The sequence below is a fragment of the Centropristis striata genome, chromosome 3, assembly GCF_030273125.1.
Source record: "Centropristis striata isolate RG_2023a ecotype Rhode Island chromosome 3, C.striata_1.0, whole genome shotgun sequence".
NCBI classification, from domain to species: domain Eukaryota; kingdom Metazoa; phylum Chordata; class Actinopteri; order Perciformes; family Serranidae; genus Centropristis; species Centropristis striata.
The window spans coordinates 4,237,369-4,264,905 of record NC_081519.1 but is presented as its reverse complement, the minus strand read 5'-3'; the positions used below and the strand labels follow the sequence as shown (position 1 = coordinate 4,264,905).

At 35.9% G+C, this 27,537-nt stretch overlaps 1 protein-coding gene across 1 annotated transcript in view; it reads left to right on the top strand.

The window, feature by feature from the left end:
- ptprt (protein tyrosine phosphatase receptor type T) overlaps positions 1-27,537 on the top strand; it is a 555,356-nt gene that overhangs the window by 158,438 nt on the left and 369,381 nt on the right. The window lies entirely within an intron of this gene.

Genomic DNA, 27,537 nt, shown 5'->3' with positions numbered 1-27,537 from the left:
ACACAACAATTTTATAATGTCCGAGTTGATCACAATTGGTGAAAATAAATGGATAAAGAAATACTTTCCCTTAGTCGGTGTGGCTGCTCCTTATAAGTCTCTACTTGAGGCTCTTTCATTGATGTTGTGATGGCTGGATTTGTATTTAATTGTTTATGTTAATTGTGTTTTAAATGTTGTAACTTGTCACTTTTATGCTGCCTTCTTGGCCAAGTCTCTCTTGTAGAGAGAAAAGGGATTTTTTTAATCTCAACGAGACTTTTTTACCTGGTTAAATAAAGGATATATATACAAAGTGTGGTGTGCTTTTAACCAGGGCTACCTTGTGGATGTTGCATGCTAAAGTATTAGCACAAAGCAAGCTATGCTAAAAGGTTAGCAGTGTGTTAGTACTGTGTTTAAAACTCAAAACAGTGTATGCTAAGTGACTAAGAGGCTAAGTTTAAACATTTAGCCTCCTATAATGTGCTAAAGTTGGACCACTGACCCGCTTTTCCACTTTGAACTAGCTGTATGCTACAATGTTACCACAGAACAGCTAACTCTACATAATCTACATCTATTTTGTCAATTTGTTAATCCTTTTCATGTCTTTTCATGTCTTTTTTGTGTCTTCTTTGGTCATTATGTGTCTGTTGTTGTGTTTCTTTTAGTTATTTTGTGTCTTTTTTGGTCATAATGTGTCTGTTGTTGTGTCTTTTTTTAGTTACTTTGTGACTTTTTTTGTCATTTTGTGTATTTTTTGGTCATTTTGTGTCTGTTGTTGTGTCTTTTTTGGTCATTTTGTCCCTTTTTTTGTCATTTTGTGTTTTCTGTGTCTTTTATGGTCATTTTGTGTCTTTTTTTCTAGTCATTTTTTGTCTTTTTGTGTCTTCTTCTGTCTTTTTTGTGTCTTTTTTTGACGTCATGAAGAAGTCGTGCTCAGGCATGGAGCAAATATAAATGACCAGATGTTTTTCGTTTTTTTCCCCTATGTTTTCTGCGAGTTATCCTTTTACACATGAGCTAATCAACAGAAAAAAATAGCTCTAAAGAACTTTATACTCTCTCTTTAGGTGTCCTTGTCCTGGTGTGCTCAGTCACTGTAAAGCTGACTTTATGCTCGGCTGCGTGACATTCTCCGGGGTCGTCCTCTGACACCACTCTGTGTTGCACCTCGACCCAAATCTATACCTCGGGAATATCGGTAGAAACACAGAGAAATAGGTTTTTGAGTTCAAGTATAACGTGCCCACACACACTTTGTACACTGTGGATAAATAATGTGCTTCTGAGCAATAACAGGAAAGGTTACAGTGAGATACATTTTGACAAAACACCTCTCAACCTTTAGATCATTTTTCATTTCTGTTAAAAAATATTATCATGTGGTGCAATGGGGATTGAACTGTGTTCTGTGTTTTTAATGGAATTTAAATTGCATTATTGAAATGCATTTAAATGTAGCGATACAGCGACCTGAATGATGTTCTCAATGCATATTTGGTATGAATTATGCTGTTAACCTTATTTGGTGTGAAGGATGTTTTAATCTTGAGGGAGACTGGAGACTGTGTGTGTGTGTGCATGTGTGTGTGTGTGTGTGTGTGTGTGTGTGTGTGTGTGTGTATGTGTGTGTGTGTGTGTGTCTGTGTGGTGTTTTGATTAGATGATAGTCCAGGGACAGAAACTGTCATTACCATCTGTTAGCAGAACACACAGACTGCACTCATGAGAACGTCCAAATGTGTGTGTGTCTGCTGATTGTGTCTTTTGTTGTGAATGTGAGTGTGTGTGTATGTGTGTGTGTGTGTGTGTGTGTGTGTGTGTGTGAAGCTCAGGTGCTGTCAGCCATGCATTGTGCCAGGGGAATAAGCCATGCCAACACAGTGAACAAGAGCAAACTGCCATATTACAAATGCACATCTATGAGCACGCCTCGCTGAAGCCCTTTGTGTGTGCACGGTGTGTTGCTAAATGTGTGTGTGTGCGCGTGTTATTGTCCTTGATTCGTACATTTGTGTGTATTTCTGAGCCTTTTTCAATCTATTCATTCATGTGTGGTGGGATCATCTGTGTGCAGCTTAATTTGTCTCTGGGTGTGTATCTTTTCATTTGTGTCTTCATGTGTGAGGTGTCATGGTTATTGTGGGTCCAAATTGATCTGTGTGTGTGTGTGTGTGTGTGTGTGTGTGCGGATGTGTATATTTGTGTGTTCTCCTGGGCTGCTAAGTGAAATCGGGGTTAATTAGTGTGTTGTTCAGTCAGGTGTGACCAGGGGAATCTGCAGAGAGACACTTCTCGTGTTACAGTGGCCTCTTTGTGCATGTTTGTGTGTGTGTGTGTGTGTGTGCGTGTGCGTGTGCGTGTGTGTGTGCGCTCATGCATGCATGTTAATCTGTGACAGGAAAATTCTGGCCGACTGAGCAGATGATGTCTTCCTTGCTGACTAACTGAATAAAGACAGCTGAAATTATATATTCAGAGTAAAACTAGCAACCTTTTTTAATGCAGAGTATGATAAATTCAATTAAATTTAAATGAATCTATATATCAATAGAATAGCACTCATTCATAAGGAACATGACAGACATTTTCACTCACTGTGTAGAATATTACAAATTATATTGAACACTAAGTGGCAACCATGAGTGTTTTGAAAGTCAAAAAAAGATTCAAAATCACATTTTATGCTGGACTAAAGGACTAAAAAAAGACACAAAATTACAAAAAAAGACACAAAATGACCAACAAAATACACAAAAACACAATACATGGATTATCACCATCATTTTTGGTATTAATAGATTCATTTTATAGTCCAGAACAATGCAGCAGAATCAAAACAATATCTATCAATAAATAGCACTCATTCCTCAGGAAAATGACAGACATTTTCATTCACTATAGAATATTACAGATTATATTGAAGACTAAGTGGCAACCTCTGGAAGTGAAGTGAAGTCAATGTGAAAGTGCCTTGAACCTGCATTATTTGGTATGGCCAGCAGGGGGTGAGTACTAAAAAAAAGACACAAAATGACAAAAAAAAGACACAAAATAACCACAAAAAAGACACAAAATGACTAAAAAAAGACACAACATGACTAAAAAAAGACACAAAATGACTAAAACAGACACAAAATGATTTAAAAAGACACAAAATGACCAAAAAAGACACAACATGTCTAAAAAAAGACACAAGATGGTTAAAAAAGACTAAATTACAAATGATGATGAAAATGGAGAGATCACCAAAAAAAAACCCACAATACATGGATTAGCACCATCATTTTTGGTATTTGGTCTTTTTATAGTCCAGAACAATGCAGCAGAATCAAAACAATATCTATCAAATATCAATAGCACTCATTCCTCAGGAAAATGACTGACATTTTCACTCAAAAGACACAAAATGACAGAAAAAAAGACACAAAATGACAAAAAAAGGACACAAAATGACTAAAAAAGACACAAAATGATTAAAAAGGACACAAAATGACTGAAAAAAGACACAAAATGACTAAAAAAGACAAAAAATAACCAAAAAAGACACAAAATGACTGAAAAAAGACATAAAATGACTAAAAAAAGACACAAAATGATTAAAAAAGACACAAAATAACCAAAAAAAGACACAAAATGACTAAAAAACGACACAAAATTACAAATGATGATGAAAATGGAGAGGTCACCAAAAAAAACCCCACAATACATGGATTAGCACCATCATTTTTGTTATTATTAACGTCTTTGTACAGTGCAGAACAATGCAGCAGAAACACTTTCCCCTCTCACTAGTGCTGACGCCTTCAGCTGACAGATCACAGCGGCTGCAGGAAAACGAGGCAGTAGTGGAAGTCAAAAGGCTCAACTTCACACCTCCACTCTCATCCTCCCATCATTCAGAGTCTCCTCCGTCTCATCTCCTCACATCCACATTCTCCTCGTATTCACACCTCCGCCTCGCTTCACACCTCGCTTAAAGTTAATACTGCATATGTTAAAGGAAACATGCAGCGACAGCAATTTGTTGTCAACACAACCTCCCTCCCTTCCCCCCAGTCCACTGAAAGAAAAGGACATATCTTTGTATGGATGGCACCAAGAGAGAGAAAAAACACCTTTTACGACAATGTATGTAAGAGAACAAGTTACTTGTAAGTAAAGTTTATGTGGAGGAAAAAGGGAATATTTAAAATCACAGGAAAAAGGGTAAAAAATTACTCCAAATCCAACAAAATATCCAACCTAAACGACAGAATAGACCATAGCAACAGATATAAAATAGCTCAAATAGCTAAAAAAATAGCACACGTCGTGATAAACTTTTAAAAAAACAACTGTTTAATTTTCAGTTTATTACAGTGAGTGGGTTTTCTACTGTAATTTTGAATGTAAATATCTGTAAAAACTGCAATTTAAGAACCTGGTCTCACAGGAATCCGTGAAATAGCCACGGAATCATTCAAATTTCCGTGAAACTGACACGAATTTCGCTACAATGCAAGTTAATGACAGTCATATCCCGTGGCTATTCCATGGATATTTTTTCCTATTGGTTTGTTCCAAGTCACGTGACTTTCAAGGTCCCGGCAGTCAGAACAAAAAACATGGCGGACAGTTCTCTCATTGTTAGTGAAAAAAATCAATATTTTTACTTAGTTTCTGCATAAAAATGGATTTTGATTACATTTCTAGCGAGAAATATATGTTTTATTTTCTAAATATTCACTCAGTGAATGTACATAATCACTTTGTATGTTGGAATAGCCAAAAAATTACCAAAAAAGACACAAAATTACCAAAAAAAGACACAAAATGACCAAAAAAAGACACAAAATGAGAAGACACAATTACCAAAAAAAAACACAGAAGACACAAAATGACTAACAACAGACACAAAATGACTAAAAAAGACACAAAATGACAAAAAAAAGACACAAAATGACTAAAAAAAAGGCACAAAATTAAAAAAAAAGGCACAAAATAAGCAAAAAACCATCCAAAATGACAAAAAAAGACAAAAAAATTACAAAAGAAGCAAAATTACAAAAAAGACACAACATGACCAAAAAAAGATACAAAATGACCAAAAAAGTCACAAAATGCCAAAAGAAAATACACAAAATGACTTTAAAAAACGACACAAAATTATGATATGATATGACTGTCATTAACTTGCATTGTAGCAAAATCCGTGTCAGTTTCACGGAAATTTGAGTGATTCCGTGGCTATTCCACGGATTCCTGTGAGACCATGTTGGAATTTGACCTACACACATGCATCATTGTACATTGAAGAACATGTCAGCGAAAAAAAAGGCAGTCTGCTAAAAGCTCTCTCCCTCTCTCTCTCTCACACACACACACACACACACACACACACAGATGTTTCTCCCTGCTCCCGTGCGTGTCTCATTTGTATGTCTCTTGTGGACCAGCTGCAGTAAAAGCCCCGGGGCAACAAGGTCTCCTCCGTACCCCCGGCTGGGCTAGTGTGTGAGAAAGCTTTCCCGCTGACACGGGTATGTCTCGGGGAGACGAATGTAGCCTCTATTTTAGCTGTGTAGCTTCATTCGTGTGTGTGTGTGTGTGTGTGTGTGTGTGGGTCTCAACATGTGTGTGTGTGTCCTGTCTGTCACAGATAAGACTCAGTGGGGCGTAGCAGAGATCCAGGAGGGCCACTGTCAGCCAGAGCCCTGTAGACACCATCAAGTGTGTGTGTGTGTGTTTGTGTGTGTGTGTGTGTGTGTGTGTTTGTACTTCCTACATAGTGAGGACCACAACACGTTTTTAACCAACAGAGTGAGGACATTTTTGCAAAGTGAGGACATTTCGGCCGGTCCTCACTTCTTTAAAGGTTTTTTTGAGATTTCATACTTTGTTTTAAGGGTTAAAGGTTACATGATAATGATAATTATAATTAACTGAAACTGTATTGTGTGGTTACAAAACTAACTAAAATTATAGTGAAAATGTCCTTCGTTTTCCTCTTTGTCAACTTTTTTCATACATAATGAAGATGGATAAGACAAAGGAAATAAAGGCAAAATTTACTGTGACCTCTTTTAATCTCCCACCCAACAAATACCCCATTACAAAAAACTACAACTAATAAAAACTAAACTGTGAAAGCATTTCAAAAAATAAATACTAAACTAAAACTAGCAAACTCACTCTAAAAACTCATTCAAACAAACTGAATTTGAAAACAAAAATTCTCAACAAAATTAAAACTAAAACTAATGAAACATCTTTTGTTATTTTTTTGTTATTTTTTGTGTGTTTTTTTGTGTTTTCTATGTATGTGTTCCGTGTGGTTTTTTTTATGTGTGGTTTTTTTTTTATTCTTTTATGTGTTTTTATGTGTGTTTTTTTGTGTTTTTATATGTCTTTTTTGTTAAAAAAAAAAAAAAAAAAAAAAAGTGTGTTTTTTGTAATTTTTTGTGTTTTTTTTGGGTGTGTTTCAAAATGTTGATCCAGTAAGTCAAAATGACAAAATAATAATCAGGTGAGGTTGTGCTGAAAAAGATGATACCAACATGGCATGAAAACAAAAATTCTAAAAGCTAAAATTAAAACTAAAACTAATGAAAAATCCAAAACTATTATAACCTTTGCAGGGAATTCACTGTTCCAATGAGGGTCCTCACAAAGATAGAAGTACAAGAATGTGTGTGTGTGTGTGTGTGTGTGTGTGTGTCTGTGTGCGTGTGTGTTCCCCAGGAATACTGCTACATCTTTCTAAGTCTCCCTGGGTGGTCATAAAGCTGATTGTAGTCTAAGAATTAGACCCAGAAGTGTGTAAGTGGCTGTGAATGTGTGTGTCTGCATTAGTGTGTGTGTGTGTGTGTGTGTGTGTGTGTGTCTGTCCATTGAGCTTTGTGTTGCCCAGAGCTCATTCCCCAGCATCTTCTATGTGTCTGTCTCCTGATAAGGAAATCAATAGTGGAGTGGACAGCTCAGCCCCATGTGTCAGATCTGTTGGAAGCCTGTTGACGCTCTGAACTCCCACTGGGTGTGAACACAACACAACCTCCAATTTGGAAAAATAACTGCTTGAAAAGTGTGTTGGGCTTCCAATATGAGGAGCTTTACTCCAAAATGAGACGTCAAACATTCATAGAAAAGTCACAGTTAACTTTGCAGAGGAGTTTTGCAGTGAGTACAGGAGATTTTCACAATAAAAGCTGCTGTTCAAATCGTAGAACAAAGAAATGGTAAAGTAGAAACTGCAAACAGTAATTGAGTGAGGACAGAAACTCAGAACAGCAGTATGATGTGTGTAATCTGACTCTGTTATGCACTGATTTGTGCTGTGGAAATATACAGAACTATACCACGTAGGAGTTAAACTCATTAAACTGCATCAGCAACAGCACAATTTAACCCTCTGGAGTCCACAAAAGCGCAAAAAAGTTTTGGCTTTTCCACAACTTTCCATGTCCAATTTAGTGTGTCAACTCTTTTTCAGCAAAGGTAAAAATCACCACAACCAACTTTTTTGCAGAGATTTTTCAAAATTTTTAATGTGCGTTACAACATTTTTAATGCTATCTTTTGTGTTTACCGTTTTTTTGTAATTTTTTTTTGTGTTTTTTATGCATGTTTTTATGTGTGTTCTGTGTATTTATATTTGTTTTTTTGTAATTTTGTGTTTGTATTTTTTTCAGTTTTTTGTGTTTTATGTTATTTTTTGTGCTTTTGGTGTGTTTTTTATACATTTTTGTGTGTGTTCTGTGTATTTATATTTGTTTTTTTGTAATTTTTTGGTGTATTTTTTATGCGTGTTTTATGTGTGTTTTTATTTGTATTTTCTTATTATTTTGTGTTTTTTGTATTTTTCCATTTTTTGTGTTTTGTTATTTTTGTGTTTTTTATAATTTTTGTGTTTTTTGTGTTTTTTTGTGTTCTTTATGTGTGCGTTCTGTGTGTTTTTTTTTATTTTTGTGTGTTTTTTTTTTGTGTATGTGTTCTGTGTATTTTTATGTTTTTTTATTATTATTTTTTGTGTGTTTTTCTATGTGTTTTTTATTTGCGTTTTTTGTAATTTTGTGTGTGTTTTTTTGTGTTTCAAAATGTTGATCCAGTAAGTCAAAATTACATAATAATAATAATAATCAGGTGAGGTTGTGCTGAAAAAGATGCTACCAACATGGCATGGTGATCATTATTTAAGTTGCATATACAGGCAGAATGAAAAAAAAGAGTCAAAAACCAACAAAATAGCCCCAAACTCCAAAGGGTTAAACACAACAGAAACAGGAAGGCTTTTTATTAAACATGACAAAATATTCCTTTAAAACCAGATAAAGATTTTGGTTTGCCTTAATGTCTGGCTTCCTCTGCATTTTAGGCTAGTAAAGGTTATTTCAATGAATACTGTCAGTGTGTTGAAGTGAAGGTGATTCAGTGAAACACACTATACTGTATTTGCACCAATGAAGAAAAAAAAAAAGATGAAACAAAATTATGAAATCCACACGAGAAGACGAGACGAGGGAAACAGTGGATGCATCATTAAATGATTGTTCATGAATTTATGATACCTTAATATAAGTTTAATGAGGATTTGCTCCCTAAACATTTTATGTGAAAAGTTTGTTTATCAGCGTACAACATCCAGTGTGTGTGTGTGTGTGTGTGTGTGTACACTCCACCTGCCTCTTTAACCAGGTCCTTAGGGCTCGCCTTAGGGGATGTGTGTGTGTGTTGTGTGTGTGTGTGTGTGTGTGTGTGTGTGTGTGTGTGTTGTGTATGCAGGTCGGTTTGTCATGTCCTTGGTATTCCGTGTCCATTGCTCTTTCATGTGCATTGGCCTGTGTGTGTGTGTGTGTGTGTGTGTGTGTGTGTGTGTGTGTGAGAAAGAAAGTGGACACTTCACACAGAATTTCTGAAGAGCAATATAAGTAATGCATGAACAGGTAGAGTGAGGAGAGGAGGAGGAGGAGGTGAGGAAGGGGAAGAAAGAGGCAGAGAGGAAGTAGAAAGAGGGTCAGTGAGCGAGAGGAGAGGAAAGGAAAGGAGAGGAGGAGAGGAGGTGAAAAGTTGAAACCAAAGACTGACGAGCAGAAGATGACAGTGAGAAAGTAAAGAGAAGAGGTGAAGTTAACCCTTTGGAGTTTGGGGCTATTTTGTTGGTTTTGGACTCTTTTTTTTTATTCTGCCTGTATAAACCACTTAAAAATCTTTACCATGTCATGCTGGTATCATCTTTTTCAGCTCAACCTCGCCTGATTATTATTTTGTCATTTTGACTTACTGGGTCAACATTTTGAAACACACAAAGCACACAAAAAATTACAGAAAACACACACAAAAACACACATAAAACATGCATAAAAAATGCACAAAAAACACAAAAAATTATAAAAACACACAAAAAATACAACAAATAACAAAAACACAAAAAAAAGGAAAAAAATCATAAAAACCCACAAAAAAACAAAAAAAATATAAAAAACACACGGAAAACACAAAAAAATATGAAAAACACACACAAAAAAAACTTTTGACAAAAATCACACAAAAACATACACAAAACAGTCAAAAATACACAAAGAAATTATACAGAACTCAGATAAAAACACAGAAATGACAAAAAACACACAAAAAAAACAGTAAACACAAAATATTGCATTGAAAATGCTGAATGCACAATGCAAAATTAGAAAAATCTCTGTAAAAAAAAGTTAAATCATGTTACCACACTTGGTCAATGTGCTAGGGTCAGGGTTAAAAAGGGTTGATGCATTAAATTGGACATGCAAACTTGTAGAAAAGCCAAAACTTTAATGCCTGAACGGCTGAACGTTTTTACATCATGAAGAAGTCGAGCTCCGGCGCTTTGGTGGACTCATGTTTATCAGGAGGAGTGAGCAAAATAAAGCAGATAAAAGAGAGGGAGGAGGAAAATAAGAAATGATGGGACGAAAGATGATTATGTTAATAATGCAGGAACATCTCTGCAGTGACACCAGCAGAAAGCAGATGAAGAGAGAACCAAACCAGAGAAGGAGCCGACAGCTTCAATCCCATCAGCTGCTTCTTTAGAGCAGCTAAACGCCACAAAATCTGTGAAAACGGAGCGAGGAGGTGAGCCGTGTCCACTCCCAGTGTCCTGCTGCTTCTCTCCCGGGAAGCTGACAGACTTGAGACTAATTCTCATTTCATTAAAAAGTCTGTTGGGGGAATATTTCTGTGACACTAAGAAGATGAATGTCTCTTTTTTCGGCTCTGTCTTGCTGTCATTCCTCCAGCTTCTCCCGCCTCCTCTGTCTCTGTTCATATTTCAGAGTTTAGACTCTCTCTGGGACTTTTATCCTCAGCAGCTTACAGGAGAGGAGCAGGTACAAGTTTCATGTTTACGGACACTTTGACAGAGCTGATGTGGCCACGTGACACGTAATCTCACACATTTGGAGAAATAAGCTTGAAATCAGAGGACGTGTTTGCACTTTGTAACCCTCATCTCCTTCATATCGTCCTTGTTTACAGTATTAATAAGCATTAAAATGAAAGCAGATGAATTAGGCATTGGTGTTCAGATAGGCAGATATAGACTTCAAGGTAAGACGACATAAGTTCTGCTCTGCTGTCTTTGCTGTCAGGACACGAATAAAAACCGTAAAACAGAATTCATGAATACTTTTACTGTAACAGAGGAAAAGAGAAGACAGATCCTGTCTCTAATCATTTCAGACCTGTCTTTATAATGAATTAGGTGAATTTATTAGTTTATGCTTCTGGATTGACACTAAATTCATACCACAAATGTATAAAAAAAACTAATTTGACTTTGAATAAATCATTGTCTGTCATGAAAACACCCTTTAATGTAAAAGCTTCTGGACATTGATGGACCTGACACAAAATGACCAAAATAAAGACACAAAATGAGAAAAATGACCTCCCCCCCAAAAAAGACACAAAATGACCCAAAAAAGACACATAATAACTAAAGAAAGACACAAAATAACTAAAAAATACACAAAAAAGACACAAAAAGACATGAATGACCAAAAAAGACACAAAGCTTTTACTACTTCAACAACTTACCCACCTCAGGCGAGCATACGTTTTTTTTTTGTGATATTTCAAGACTGTTTTTTGATTACTGTGTTTCTTTTGATGTGCAAATTGAACATGCACATATAAGCACAGATGGAAATGCCCAAATGTTGAGAAATTGTCAAGTCAAAGAAAACCTGCACATCTATGTGTGTGTGTGTGTGTGTGTGAAGTGGACTCTGATGGCTTGGAGTGCAGATTGAATGTGTGTGTGTGTGTGTGTGTGTGTGTTAAAGTGTTTATGTGTGTGTTGTTACGTCGGCATCTGTTATTCATGTTTGTGCTGTGGAGTGTGTGTGTGTGTGTGTGTGTGTGTGTGTTAAAGTGTTTATGTGTGTGTTGTTACGTCGGCATCTGTTATTCATGTTTGTGCTGTGGAGTGTGTGTGTGTGTGTGTGTGTGTGTGTGTGTAAGAGGGTAATCAGATCTTATTTCCCATGATTCCCGGCTCTCCCCCGAGTCTAAAATACAACCCCAACCCCCTTTATTCTCTTCTTTCTTTCTTTCTTTCTTTCTTTCTTTCTCTCTCTCTTTCTCTCTTTCTTTCTTTCTTTCTTTCTGTCTTTCTTCCTCTCTATCCCCTGTGATAGATGGAGGTTGTGTCGTTGAGCTGTGAGTCTTTTGATTAAAGTATTCTTTGTGAGCAGCCAGTGGAAAAGAACCTTCCCACTGTGTGTGTGTGTGTGTGTGTGTGTGTGTGTGTGTGTGTGTGTGTGTGTACAAGTGCAGAATTCATTATACCAAGTAACGGGCCTGAGGGAGTATGGAGTGTGTTACTCACAGGTATACACTCACCCTCTCCATCTACCTAACACACACACACACACACACACACACACACACACTCAGCATACCATAAGCACTCAATCCCCTGGACTTGGAGAAATGTGTTTATATAAAAGTCAGCAGGAGTTCTGAGCTGCTAAAAAACTGAGAGAGATTGCATAGAAGACAGACAGACAGACAGACAGACAGGCACTGTATATATAATAAATGACTGGCAGAAAAGTCTTGTGTATCGGTGTATTAATCCACGTTTCGATAGGTCATATCGTTTTTTTATCAATCCCTGTTCAATGACCATGATCATTTTTGGAGAAATTCTGAGATTATAATGGGTGTGTATTGCACGGAATGTTCGTGCCACAGTGTGTGACATCATCGCCAGAGTGTAGAGGGAGAGAAAAAATTGTCAAAACATAAATTTGAAAACTGCGCTCTAGGCCGCAAATTCCACTCTACAGAAATAATTTATACATAGAAACGTAGGAAAATTAGTCTTCTCCCTCACAATCCTCTGGTAAAGCTGTCAGAGTTATAGTTTGGGCGTAGGACGCACAGATGATCCACTAACACGCACCAACAGCCTCATTGGCTCCCATATTAAAAACGCAGGAAGATTTCTGAAAAAGGGAGATGGAACAGTTTTTTTAGATCGCTCTAACAAAGCTATTTTTTCATTTTTCTTAAAAAAACCCATATGTAGACGTTCAGGAAGAACTCAGGACGCTCAAAGTGAAGTCGGATCAATGATAGGTATTATGGTTTTGCCAAAAATGCTTTCTGTTCGAGGCAAGAAATTCCAGTCTGTCCACCTCTGGCTGCTGTCACTGTTCCGGAACATTCTACAGCTGCAGTTAATTCTGTTGATTACTCTGCTCTGATTGCCTTTGATCTTTGATGTGATTACAGTTACAGATACAGCGCGCACACTCCTTTTCAAATACTTGAAAAGGAATGCTTGTTGTAGGTGTGGTCCTTGTATATAATATAGTATCATAACATTACTAGTATTAATTGTTTGAAATCTCTGAAGAATCTCATCATAGTGTACACACACCGGCAGTAGCCCCCGTGGCCCTTTCACAATTTCCCCAGAGGAAATTTTCTAGTTTTCTTTGTTGGACTTTGTAAAAGTAGAAACTTTACCAAATGTTAACAAGTGCCAGGACTCGGTGAGACGGAGCCAGGGACGCTCAGCAGGTCTCTGCTGCACCGAGTGGACAGATGAGTCAGATCTTCTCCCCTCAGGTAGAAAACATTCATGAGGGTGAATCTGCAGCATGCAGGGCCACAGGTGTGTTCTCTCACACACATACAGCCTCTCCACCACAAGTTTCATGTCCGATTTCATCAAAATTTGGCAAATGCAAATAACAGATAAACAGAAGAAACTTCTGCCTGTTTCTCTTTAGAAGATATAAAAACAGATCTGCTATCTTTTTAGTGTTTTTACCCCAAATTAGAGGTTAGAAGGGACACCAACGCTTACAATTTAGCGCCACAATTTACATAATTACAGTCCTTTTTTTATAAACACAGTCGATTAGCAAAGCCACGGGTTGACTAAATGACAAACCTTGACACACGGGGTGTTATTAAACTATGAATATTGAATGCTGAAGTTTGGGAACTGTTTTTATTTCTTTATATTTTTTGGCAAAACAAATTTACAGGCTATTGCAAGAAAACATTTTCCTATACAAATTTGTTCCACTCAAACACGCAGCATGTGGCGGTTGTGTGTGTGTGTGTGTGTGCTCTTATCAGTTCTTTGTGAGATGAACTGCTAAGTTCAAGGAGCTGCGAAATAGACCTGGAATGGATTACTGATAAGACGGCAGCATAGAGAAAGGTTGAGGGAAGTAATATAATTTAATATTTATATATTTAATTAATTATCAAATATGTAAAAGGGAGAGAGGTGAGAATAACTGAGGCTGGTTCCAATATTAGACATGTTTTAAACAATAACATGCTTAGTGATTGCATTCTGTCCAGTTAAAGTGAAATTCGAACAGATTGGCTTTCTGATGAATTTGCCCTCTCCAACTGTATGTATATATATATATATATATATATATATATATATATATATATATATAGACAACAGGCCAAATGTTTCTTAACCCTTTGATGCAAAGTCTAAAGTTACCCGACAGAGTTACAGAGTTTTTATGTTCTATATCTTTGCAATAAATTATTTTTATCATTCAGTATTCCAGGTTTTCCCCAATTAGTTTGTTACATCCTAATTGTATTATTTTTTAAATAAAATCCCTTCTTGTGTCACTACTCTTCTAACTGCTTAGCTAACTTCTTGGCTAAGTAGCTTGCTTAGCTAACTACTTAGCTAACTTCTTGGCTAAGCATTTAGCTAAGTAGCAATGAAACTATGATCTTTTTTTGTGAAAGAAATTATTTTGCTTTCAAACTTTTGGCCTGTAGTGTATATATATATATGTATATATACATATATATATATATATATATATATATATATATATATATATATATATATATATAATATGTTCTTGACTTTTTCTGACTTTGGCTCAAGCGTAGTTTCCATTTATTACAATTAGTCTTATAAGACTGGAAAGATTGTACTGCTGAGATCTGGGAATGTGAAGACGTCAGACAGCAAAAAACAGGTTTTTACTGAATGAACAATAACATAATTATCATAACCAATGGTCAGAATTATGAAAATATAAGTCCCAAGTTGTAATAAACTGGTATTAAACCAAGAGAAACAGTAAAAGTGGCCTCAAACCAAGTACGTTATATTAAATAGATTTAAATAAAAGAGGGAGAGATAGCCGTACATGGACATACAAGAGGAAAAAGAAGAAGAAGCCCGTCTCTGTCCTATCATCCTGACAATCATTCCTCTCCTCCTCTGTTGAAACGGGACAAAAACAGATTTTGGTAAAGAGATTGTTATTTTCGGTGCAGCTGATTTTTCCATCTTTTCCGCCACCTGGGCGATATCTTTTCTCTCCTCTCTGGTGGGCCGAGTCCTCATCCTATCTGTCTCTCTATCACCCTGTCACACACACACACACACACACACACACACACACACACACGCACACACGCACACACTCACACACGCACACTTCTTTCTATCTTTGAATCTGCCTATTTCTGAGAACACGGCAGAGCTCGGAGAGATTTGATAGCACTATTGGATTGGCCACAAACACACACATGAACACACGCACACACACACACACACACACACACACACACACACACACACACTATGAGGCATGTTATTAACTGCCATCAGAGGGGAGCTGATAAAAAACTCATATCACCAACAACAAAACTATTATTCCAAAATCTCCTCTCTCCTCTCCCCCTTCTGCCTTAATTTCTTCTCCACTGTCACTTTTTGTGTAACTGTGTGTGTGTGTGTGTGTGAGGCTCTCAGGAGAAGCAGACTATAAAATGAAGAGAGAACCATTTAGATTCAAGGGAACATGATAACAGCAACAAGTGAATCTTAGTAGTTCAGAAGCAAATTCACGACTTTGCATCGATCTGAGACGTGTTGGTTTCATTGTTTTTGGCAGATTCCAACTTTATGGGCGATGGTGTTTATGGAGATCCACATGGTGATTTTCAGCCAAAAAAGACACAAATTACCAAAAAAAACCCACAAAATGACAAGAAAAAGACACAAAATGACACAAAACGACTAAAATAAGACACAAAATGACAAAAAATGACACAAAATGACCAAAAAAACCCTAAAATGACTAAAAAAGACACAAAGAACTTCATTTGGCCACAATATAAACTCACCAGGTCTGGCTGCTCTACTAAAAACTTCGTATGTAAATGGAAATATCAGCAAAAACTGTAATTTATACTGAATAATCCCATTACTTTTCGGATAATTGTGTCATCATGGTATTTCTCGTATTAATTTTACACAAAAATTGTATATTTTTACAGCAAAACTGTGTGTTTTCTACAGTTTATCAGAGTACAATTTAAAGTTTTATGCAATTCTTTGATTTACAGTAATTACTACTGTAATTAGTAGTAGTATCTACGACGGTGATGGACAATGTTTAATTTTACGACCTATTTTTGATGCAGTTTGACAGTGTTTTACTGAAATTTCTACAAACATTTTTCACACTAGTACAGCAAGATGTTCTTAATGTAAATGTTCCCACTCTGAGGATAAATGAAACACATTGTGTTCATGAGACAGAGAGACGCAGCTTTCTGTCATTTGAATATTTAAACTTCTATATTAACAGGGTCAGAGAATGTGCATTATTGTAATGTGATTCATACATGTGATGCTGCTTCCACTCTGAGGATAAATTGTGTTGACCATACAAATTACCATACAGTCACGACTGCATCATATATGCTAATATCATTTGGCCTTTCCTGACTGGCATACATAAAGACTTTTTATACCGTATTTTATCTACTGTACACGTAGAACAATTTGCATATTACATCTCAGTTTTATATGTAACATGCATTGCTCATAAATACTGTTTAAGGTGTCAGCCTGTTTCTGCATTAATGGTGATTTTGACATATCATCCCTGCAAGGTTAAAATAGTTTTGGACTTCCTACATAGTGGGGACCGGAACAGGTTTTAAACCAACAGAATGAGGACATTTTTAGCAAAGTGAGGACATTTTGGCCGGTCCTCACTTCTTTAAAGGCTTTTTTGAGATTTCAGACTTTGTTTTAAGGGTTAAAGGTTACGGTTAGATTCATGTTTAATAAAAGATTATTAATTAGCTAACTGAAACTGTATTGTGTGGTTACAAAACTAACTAAAATTATAGTGAAAATTTATTTCGTTTTTGTCTTTGCCAACTTTTTTCATACATAATGAAGATGGATGAGCCAAAGGAAATAAAGGCAAAATTTACTGTGACCTCTTTTAATCTCCCACCCAACAAATACCCCATTACAAAAAACTAAAACTAACACAAAAACAAATAAAAACTAAACTAAAACTAATAAATACTAAACTAAAACTAGCAAACTCACTCTAAAAACTCATTAAAACTAACTGAATTTGAAAACAAAAATTCACAACAAAATTAAAACTAAAACTGATGAAAAACCCAAAACTATTAGGGTGTGTGCGTGTGCATGTGTGTGTATGTGTGTGTGTGCGTGTGTGTGTGTGGCTGCCAGCTTTGCACTTGCCGCACCAAAAATTGGTCTGATGCATTGCAGAACAAAATAGTTCCTACTTTAACACTGTGGCTACTTATCTGTCAATCAGATAATGTGTACACACACACACAGACACACACAGACACACACACACACACACACACACACAAGCCGTCTTCAAACATCATGCTGGGATTGTAATACAGTGCAGTAAAGAAGTAGATCCATATACTTTGTACCCTCCGGGTGTAGTAACATGGGTCGCTTTTGAGTGTGCGATGCGTCTTCCTACAACAAGGCCCCAGGACACGCAAGATAAAACATTTATGGGGCCAGGAATGCTGCACACACACACACACACACACACACACACACAAGTAAACACACAGACACATAAATACACACAGAAGACTTTATTGGCCCACAGCTGCAGCGCTCTACTCCTGCTGTATCCCATTTTAAAACTTGATGAGCCCTGCTTGTTTTTACTACAGTGTGAGTTTGGCTTCTGCAGAGACAAAACGGTGTCCTGCGGGAAGACGACTCCTGCTCGTCTCCTCTCTTCAGATTCATGTCGAAGTTTGTGCAAATGACAATTCAGTGTTCAGATCTGTGTAATGCACCCAGAGGTGTCCTGATATATAGAAACCGGCATGGTTCTGAGTTACGTTGCTATAGAAGGACATGTGGGAGTGTAATGTTTTACTTGTGTCACTTACTAGAAGCAGAAATACAACCTGTGCTCCAGCTCACCGGCTCCAGACTGAAAGACGTCGCCTGTATTTATGAATTAACTTTATATGTCGGAGAAATGCATGAACAAAGGGATATTTTTCGTTCAGATCTCATTTTACACAATTATGACACCTTCCAGCCAATCAGGAAAAAAAGACACAAAATGACCAAGAAAAGACACAAAATTACTAAAAAAAGACACAAAATGACCAAAAACAGACACAAAATGACAAAAACAGACACAAAATGACATAAAAAAGACACAAAATGACTAAAAAAAGACACAGAATGACCAAGAAAAGACACAAAATGACAAAAAAAGACACAAAATGACAAAAAAAAAGACAGAGACTGACTAAAAAAGACACAAAACGACTAAAAAAAGACACAAATGACCAAAATAAAAACACAAAATGACCAAAAAAGACACAAAATGACAAAAAAAAGACACAAAATGACCAAAAAAAGACAGAGACTGACTAAAAAAGACACAAAACGACTAAAAACAGACACAAATGACAAAAAAAAGACACAAAATGACCAGAAAAAGACACAAAATGACACAAAACGACTAAAATAAGACACAAAATGACAAAAAATGACAAAAAACTGACACAAAATGACAAAAAAACAACATAAAATGACTAAAAAAGACACAAAGAACTTCATTTGGCCACAATATAAACTTTTATCACCAGGTCTGGCTGCTCTACTAAAACCTTCCAGGTTTCAGTAGCTGTGCCCTGATGATCTGTTTTCTCTGTATTCATCAGTTATTATTCCCACTTCACCTAAACTTTCCTCCACCATGCACAGCTCCTCTCCTCTCTGCAGCCCTCCCTCCTCTGCTCTCTTCCTCCCCAACATCATTCTTTCTCCATCCCCCTCTCACACTTCATTAGCATCACTGTATGAAGGCTAACTGTAGTTGATGAGCAATCAGAGCCTGGATACAGTTTCTGTAGGAGGAGTGTGTGTGCACATAAACATATGTGTGTGTTCTTACACATTAAACCTCTGCACTGCAAAAAAAGAAAAGTTGGGTGAACTCAAAATTTCGAGGCAACAAACTTCGATAAAATTTTAAGTTGGACAATTAAACTAAATATTTTAAGTTTTGTTTTTGAGTTTGCTCAACTCTGAATTTCTCTGGCACGATTGTAACGCCGCTATGAAATGTCAGCTAATGTTGTGGCCACAATTTTGAGTTAGCATTGATACGCTAATGGCTACTCTTGTAGCTGTAACAAGCAGTGCCGCTAGCATCCGTTAGCCGCTAGCATCCGTTAGCCACTAGCATCAGTTAGCCGCTAGCATCAGTTAGCCGCTAGCATCCGTTAGCCGCTAGCATCAGCTGTTTGCTTTTACTCTTCCTGTAAGTCGCTTTGGATAAAAGCATCTGCTAAATGACTAAATGTAAATGTAGCATCAGTTAGCCGCTAGCATCAGTTAGCCGCTAGCTTTCGCTAATGACCGAATTTCACAACAAAGAAATAAGAGTTATCAGAACTATTGTCCCTTGTTGTGAACCCCAACTTAAAGATATAAGTAACAACAACTCACCAACTTGTTTTTGAGCAGACAACTGGCTTCCTTTGTTGTGCTAACTTACATTATTGCCCTAAATGTCAATAATTGATATTTCCAAGTTTTACCAACTTAAATCACTGTTTTAGGCCAAAAAAACACAAGTTGGCTTTTTTTTGCAGTGTACCAACAAGTGTATTTTCAATAAATAGCTTCATACTCCAGAGGGTTAAAACATGATTGTGTATTTATTGTAGTGTGTGTTTCTGAGCTGTCCTCCAGCTCCAAAAGTGTGTTTGTGCAAGTTTATGAATGTGTGTATGCAAATGTGTGCATGTGTGAATACACCCACACACAATAGGTACAAGTATGTGTCTGTTTTGCATCATGTGTGTGTCTTTGTGTGTGTGTGTGTTCTCCCCATGTCATCATGGGTGCCAGGTTGTGTGTCACTGGGTGTCCTGTGTAGCTCTCCGTTGTAAACAAGCTGGCGGAGGGATGGAGGGATGGAGGGATGGTGGGAGGAAACAGACGGAGGGAGGGAGTGATGGAGCGAGATCTCTCTTCCTTCCCGCAGAGTAACACCAGGAGAAGATGTTGAATATAAATGATGTTAATGAAGAGTTGAGTCTTTGTTACAGCTGCTGTAAAACACAGCTAACAGGCTCACTTAACTCCATGGAGTCTTATAGGGACATTCTGGCCATTTTTTAATCATTTTCATGTCATTTCATGTCTGTTGCTGTGTCTTTTTTTTTTTTTTCTTGTTATTTCGTGTCTTTTTTGGTCATTTTGTGTCTTATTTGGTTATTTTGTGTCTTTTCTTGTGTCTTTTTTAGTTATTTTGTGTCTTTTTTAGTTATTTTGTGTCTTTTTTTTGTCATTTTGTGTCTTATTTGGTCATTTTGTGTCTGTTGTTGTGTCTTTTTCATTTTTTTGTGTCCTTTTTTGGTCATTTTGTGTCTGTTGTGTCCTTTATAGTTATTTCGTCACTTTTTTTGGTCATTTTGTGTCTTTTTTTGGTCATTTTGTGGTCATTTTGTGTCTGTTGTTGTGTCTTTTTTAGTTATTTTGTGTCTTTTTTTTGTCATTCTGTCTTCTCATTTTGTGTCTTTATTGGTCATTTTGTGTCTTTTTGTGCCTTTTTTTTGTCATTTTGTGTCTTTTTTTGATAATTTTGTGTCTGTTTGTGTCCTTTAGTCCAACATTAAATGTGATTTTTAATCTTTTTTTTACTTTCAAAACACTATCATGCTCAATAAAGGAATTATAAATGTTGCAAATGTGAACAAAGGTGTCAAATCTAACATATAAGAGGGTTACATCCAGTTCTATCATTTTATACTAAATCTATTTGAGCTTGTCTTCAGTTTTACTTGGTATATCATCATCAATCATCATCAATGACCAAAAAAGACATAAAAACACACAAATAAGGTTTGTGGCTCCATTCTAACTGTTTCTCTGGCCAACAGTGGTTCTTTTGTTAGTAAAGGTTGCCGACCCCTGTTATACAACAATAATCTTAAACTATAATACACTGGACGGGTTTGTAAATCATGTTGCAATGCTTCAGAATGGTTTTGAAGATGTAAAACATGTCTTCTGCGTGTTTATTAAACCCACCCTTGTTCTGAACAAGTGAAGAAAATTGCAGCAGGATGAGAGAGAAAAAAATATTCCGCTTTTAGTGAATCACCATTAAAACTTTCCCAGAGAAATGAAGAGCTGTTTGGTTACATGAAACTGTTCAGAAATCGTGACGAACACAATGGAAGCAAACAGCTATTTTTAAATAACATAAAATAAGCCTTGGTTGATCAAACGTTGTTGTTCTCTCTGTTTGAGGATAATGAGGGTCCTTTGTTTGCTGGATTTGGTTTAATTTTCCTCCTTTTTTTTTTTAGAGGAAAGTGTTCTGTACTTCATCACAAGCTTCATGAATGTTTAAACCCTGTGGAGTCTCCAAAAGCTCCAAATAATCCAGACTTGTTGCCTCCATCCAGACTAGAAAACAAAGCAGCGTGGAGCCCTACTGTAAATTTACCTCTAAAGTTCTGGCTGTAAACTCCATGAGGCCAGTTTCAGTTTGATGATGATATACCAAGTAAAACTGGAGACAAGCTCAAATAGATTTAGTATCAAATGATAGAACTGGATGGAACCCTCTTATATGGTAGATTTGACACCTTTATTCAACATTTCAAAATCTTTATTCAGCATGATAGTGTTTTGGAAGAAAAAACTGATTAAAAATCACATTTTATGTTGGACTAAAGGACTAAAAAAGACACAAAATGACAAAAAAAAGACACAAAATGACAAAAAAAGACACAAAATGACCAAAAAAAGACACAAAATGACTAAAAAAAGACACAAAATGACCAAAAAAGACACAAAATGAGAAGACAAAATGACCAAAAAAACCACAGAGGAAGACACAAAATGACTAAAAAAAGACACAAAATGACTAAAAAAGACACAAAATGACCAAAAAAAGACACAAAATGACAAAAAAAGACACAAAATGACCAAAAAAAGACACAAAATGACTAAAAAAAGACACAAAATGACCAAAAAAGACACAAAATGAGAAGACAAAATGACCAAAAAAACCACAGAGGAAGACACAAAATGACTAAAAAAAGACATAAAATGACCAAAAAAGACACAAAATGACTAAAAAAAGACACAAAATTACCAAAAAAGACACAAAACCACCAAAAAAAGACACAAAATAACAAAAAAAGACAGAAAAAATGACCAAAAAAGACACAAAATGAACAAGTAAGTCAGATCCAGTTAGTCAGAATAAAAAATGTATTATTATCAGGTCATATAGTTGAAAAAAATATATACCAACATGGCATTTAATCATTGTTTTAAGTGGTGCATACAGGCAGGATGAAAAGGATTCATACATGGACAAAGACAAAGAGTTAAGATGGGGAACATAACTGCACGTATATATGCATATATACACTTTCCCTCTCACATAAATAGAGATGCTTATTGTCTTTCACTCTGTGCTGCACGCATGAGTGCACACAGAGACTCACACACACACACACACACACACGCTGGCTGCCTCCATACAGTGGAGATGGATGAGTGACAGTTGATTCATGGCTCCCCCAGCCACCATACATATTCTAATGGGGCCTTGAGGAAAGTAAAAAACTTGCAGAGTGAGATCAGGACTTTGCTTTTAGACAGCAGGAGGAGAGGGGCCATTATTCTTTGCAAGCATATCGTAGCTGTCAACTGCAAAAGCACCTGCCACAGAGAAAAAATCAAAGATTAATACAAAGAGACGCCAGACTTCAGTCTTAAAATGACTCTTTTAGTTGCAGTTGTTTGAAATGCTGTAACTGTACGGCAGCTATTCTCAACCTGGGGGTCGCCAAATCATTTAGGAAGTCAGCTCTGTCTCCACTGTGTTAAAGTGTTCATGTGTTAATGTGTTTTAGTCTTTGTGGTGATTTAATGTCTTTTTTTTGGTAATTTTGTGTCTTTTTTTGTGATTTTGTGTCTTTTCTGGTCATTTTGTGGTGAATTTGTGTCTTTTTTGGTCATTTTGTTTCCTTTTTTTGGTCATTTTGTATCCTTTTTTAGTCATTTTGTGTCTTTTGGGTAATTTTGTGTATTTTTTGGTCATTTTGTGTCTTTTTGTCAATTTGTGTCTGTTTTAGTCATTTTGTTTCCTTTTTTTTGGTAATTTTGTGTCTTTTTTTAGTCATTTTGTGTCTTTTTTTGGTAATTTTGTGTCTTTCTTTTGGTAATTTTGTGTCTTTTTTTGGACATTTTGTGTCTTTTTTGGTCATTTCATTTCTTTTTTGGGTTATCTGAACTATGTGCGTGAGATTGTGTTCAGTGAGTGGGGGTCGCGGACAACATGCATATTAAATTGGGGGTCGCGACTCAAAAAGGTTGAGAACTACTGCTGTATGGAATGGTGAATTTATTTTCAAAACACTGTGTCTGAATGCTTGGTCCTCATCATGTATGCATTTCTTTCTGAGCACCATTGCACCATGAATTATTCATGTAAACAGCATATATCAGTTTATAGATATGTACATTTAAACAGTGGCATTAAAATGATGCTCCAACAAATAACTTTCAGAGATTTAGATCTGATGGTTCGGAGTGTGCAGACAACACATGCACTCATTGCTAATAGGCCAGACGATGAGTTAAATATTTAAAAACTCTGCATGCGTCTCAACAGGAGATTATTAGACATTAGATTATTGTTTCTAAAGCACGCAGCATGATACACGTTGTTTAACAGACCACTGCGCTAATGAAATGTTGGGAATTTGCAGTTTTTACATGTTGTGCAGAGCTTTGAAGTAATTGTGCATTTATTCCACTTTTTGATCAACTAAGTGAGTGAAGAAGGAGGAGAGATAATATGCAACAACATTTCTCAGCCAGATTCAAACTGGGGATGTTGTGATTATACAAGGACTTACTGGATCAACATTTTGAACACAAAAAACACTCAAAAACACACATAAAATCACATAAAAAACAAAAAAATACACAAAGGAATTACAGAAAACACAAAAATGACAAAAAAAAACACATTAAAACACAAAAACAAACAAAAAAATGCAAAAAAACAAACAAAAACACAGATAAAATCACACAAAAAAACAAAAAAATACACAAAGGAATTACATAAAACACAAAAAAAATACAAAAAACACTCAAAAACACACATAAAATCACATAAAAGACAAAAAAATACACAAAGGAATTACAGAAAACACAAAAAAATACATTAAAACACAAAAACAAATGAAAAAAATGCAAAAAACACACAAAAACACACCTAAAATCACACAAATATAACCCCAAAAATAACCCCAAAAATAAACAAAGGAATTACATAAAGCACAAAAAAAAGTACAAAAAAACCCACATAAAAACACAAAAACAAATGAAAAAAAATGAAAAAAACACTCAAAAACACACATAAAAAAACAAAAACCACATGCCTAAAAAACACAAAAAACACACAAAGGAATTACATAAAGCAACCAGGCTTTTTTCAGGGGAGAAAAACGGCCCTGCGCTTCTACAGGGACAAAAAAAAGTCCCGCCAAAAGACCCTCAGGACGGTTTATATTCAAATTAGGGGCGTTTTGGCGAGTGAGACCCTCCTCATTCTGGATGTTGGGCGGTAGTGGAATCAGTCTTTATAAAGGTCAGGCAGATCTTCCACTGTGTCCTGATGCTCCATAGTCTAACTGCTGCTGTCCATGGTGCTGATCCTGGAGCCTCAGACATACAGGAGCTGTCCATGGTGCTGATCCTGGAGCCTCAGACATACAGGAGCTGTCCATGGTGCTGATCCTGGAGCCTCAGACATACAGCAGCTCTCCATGGTGACTAACACTAGCCTGCTGCTGAGTTTCTGTCTGAACAGAATACTCTAAATAATATCCCTGTCATTATCTCAAATTGTTCCCGTTGCTCTTTATCTGATGCTGTCTTAGACTCGGGTTGCTGTGTCTTGACCTTATTTTGTTAGTTAACACCATTAAGGCTCCTCTCAGTGCTGCACTGTGTGGGCTGCAGGGTGAATTTGCCAGCTGGCCTGCAGCAGTGGAAAGAAAGTGATGCTTATTCAGAGATATATATATGTTCTTTGATTTAACTGTCTTCTTGTTATTATGGCATTCTCCTTCTCATAAATTACTCACTTGTGGATGAAACAACTCCAACACATATTTATCTTAACCCTTTGGAGTTTGGAGCTATTTTGTCAGGGTTTTTTTTTTACTCTTTTTCATTCTGTTGGTATATACACCACTTAAAAAATGTTTAACATGCCATGTTGGAATTGTTTTTTCATGTTGACTTACTGGATCAACATTTTGAAAACAAAAAAGCACACAAAAACACACATAAAAACACACAAAAGATACAAAAAAACATGATTAAGCACACATAAAAAACACGAAAAATACAGAAAACACACTTAAAAACAAAAAAATACAAAAAATGCATAAAAACACAAAAAACACACATAAAAACAAAAAAATACAAAAAAACATGCATAAAAAACACAAAAAACACAAAAAGTTACAAACAACACATAAAAAACACAAAAACAAACAAAAAATCACTAAAAAATAAAAAAACATGCATAAACACAAACAAAAAATACTAAACAAATGCAAACATACAAAAACACACAAAAGAACAAAAAACACACAAACAGACACACAAGAGAAAAATATATATAAAATACAAGAACACACAAAATACAAAAAAACATGCATAAACACACAAAAAAACACATAAAAACCAAAAAAATAGAAAAAACATGCATATAAAAACGCATAAAAACACAAAAAGAAACAAAAAAGCCTGAACTTTAGAGTTCAGCGGACAGCAGGGCTCCATGCTGCTTCGTTTTTATGTCATGAAGAAGTCTTGCTTTCGTTGACTCCAGAGGGTTTAAATAAATTACTGATTATGTGACGTGTGGCTCTAAGGTTCTCTCTTTAGTTTACATTTCCTGTTTCATTATGTGCTTTCAAGCTTTTTTTTTATTTTTGCTATTGTGTCTGTCACTTCAAGTGGGTCTCATTATTCATATGGATGTTGGATATCTCATTTTGAAAAGAAGCGTCCGTCTTGAGTTTGGTTTAAAAAAACACAAAGAAAGCAGGAGGGAGCAATAAAACATGGTATGCTTTTAGGCTTGACAGAGGCCATTATTTTAAAGTAGCATAATGTGAAAGTCTGGTGGCAAAGTAGCTGTCAGCAACATGTCAACAAGGTGATGGATTAGAGCTCCAGGTGGAGAATACGTTGTGTGAAGTGGAGCTTTTAGTGGCGGCTGGTTTCAATGGAGAAGTTGAACTGTACTTAACATTTCTAACACAGTGGTAGACGTGTGTGTGAGGGTTTTAGAGTGTGACTGTAGTAAAACAAAATATTGATACAGTCATAAAAGACTATTATTGACTGTGAGGTGTTAAAAGAAAGCTGCTTTAAAATAGTCTTCAAAAAACTCTCTTTTATCATCTTTATGGATATTTTTTATTGTGGAAATCAATTGAGCTCTACAAATATTGTGTAAAGCAGCTGGTGAATAAAACACATAATAAAAGGACACATTTTAAATTGTCTTTTTTTTTTTTTTTTTTTTTAATTACTCTCAGCACTGCAAAGAGGGGGAGCGAATGAAAATAAACTGATTGGACTTTGATATACACAATTGCCCATAAAGTATATGAATATTTTTTTTCCATTCATGAAATTATTGTGACAATTTGATTTAGTGTTGACAGATAAAGTGTATCGAAACTTTATTAATCAATCATTTTCCAAACATGCGTCTGAAAACAAAATTATTCCAACTTTATGGGCGAACCGTGTAGTTTTTTAGGGAGATTAGTAAATAAAAATTAATAAAAGCTAGCTATATAAGCTCAGATACAGAGGAAACAAGATCAGAATACATCACAGAAAGTGACCCCATGACATCTGACCAATCAGTATGATAATAACATAATAATATTAACTTTAATGACTTTGACCTCAAATGTAAAAATGAAAAATTTAGAAAAAAAATCAGCAAGAAACAGTTGAACAAACAGAGTTATTCTTCAGTGACTTGTACGAGGAGAACTTGACTATGAAGGCATATTAGGGCCAAGTATGAATTAAAATAATAGTCATATTTCGAGAAAAACGTTGCAAATGTACTAGATTAAAGTGGCAGCCACATCGAGTGGCACTAAAATCCGCAATAGATAACAAAGCAAAAAGCGGAAGCAAATAGTCGGCCTGTACTCGTCGTAGAAAAGTGCAATTAGATGCCAAGTTAGAAAACAGAATAAAGTGCCCTTGGAATAGATAGAAAAATAATCCCAATGAAGAAAATTATTTGCAGTGATACAAAAAATGTCAAAGTAGGATATCAATAAGGTTCTATAATACAATATCACCCAACTGTGAAAAATCAGAGGTTTTTGCTCTCATTTAGCACTAAAAGTGCACAAGATTGATGCATTTTACAAAAAAAAAATTAAATTTTAAATTTTATCCCCCTACATGGTTTCGGTTCGATGGTTTTAATTGTCAGTACCATATCATTAAATCTCCTTTTAACTTGATGCTAATGGTAATCAAGTATTAGGACTATTTCATCATACATGATGCATCAGAGCTTTTTGCTGCTGGTGGGCCCCATGTTGTGCAGAATGGGCCCTTTTTATTATTTTGCCCCTGAATGAGTGCCCTATTAA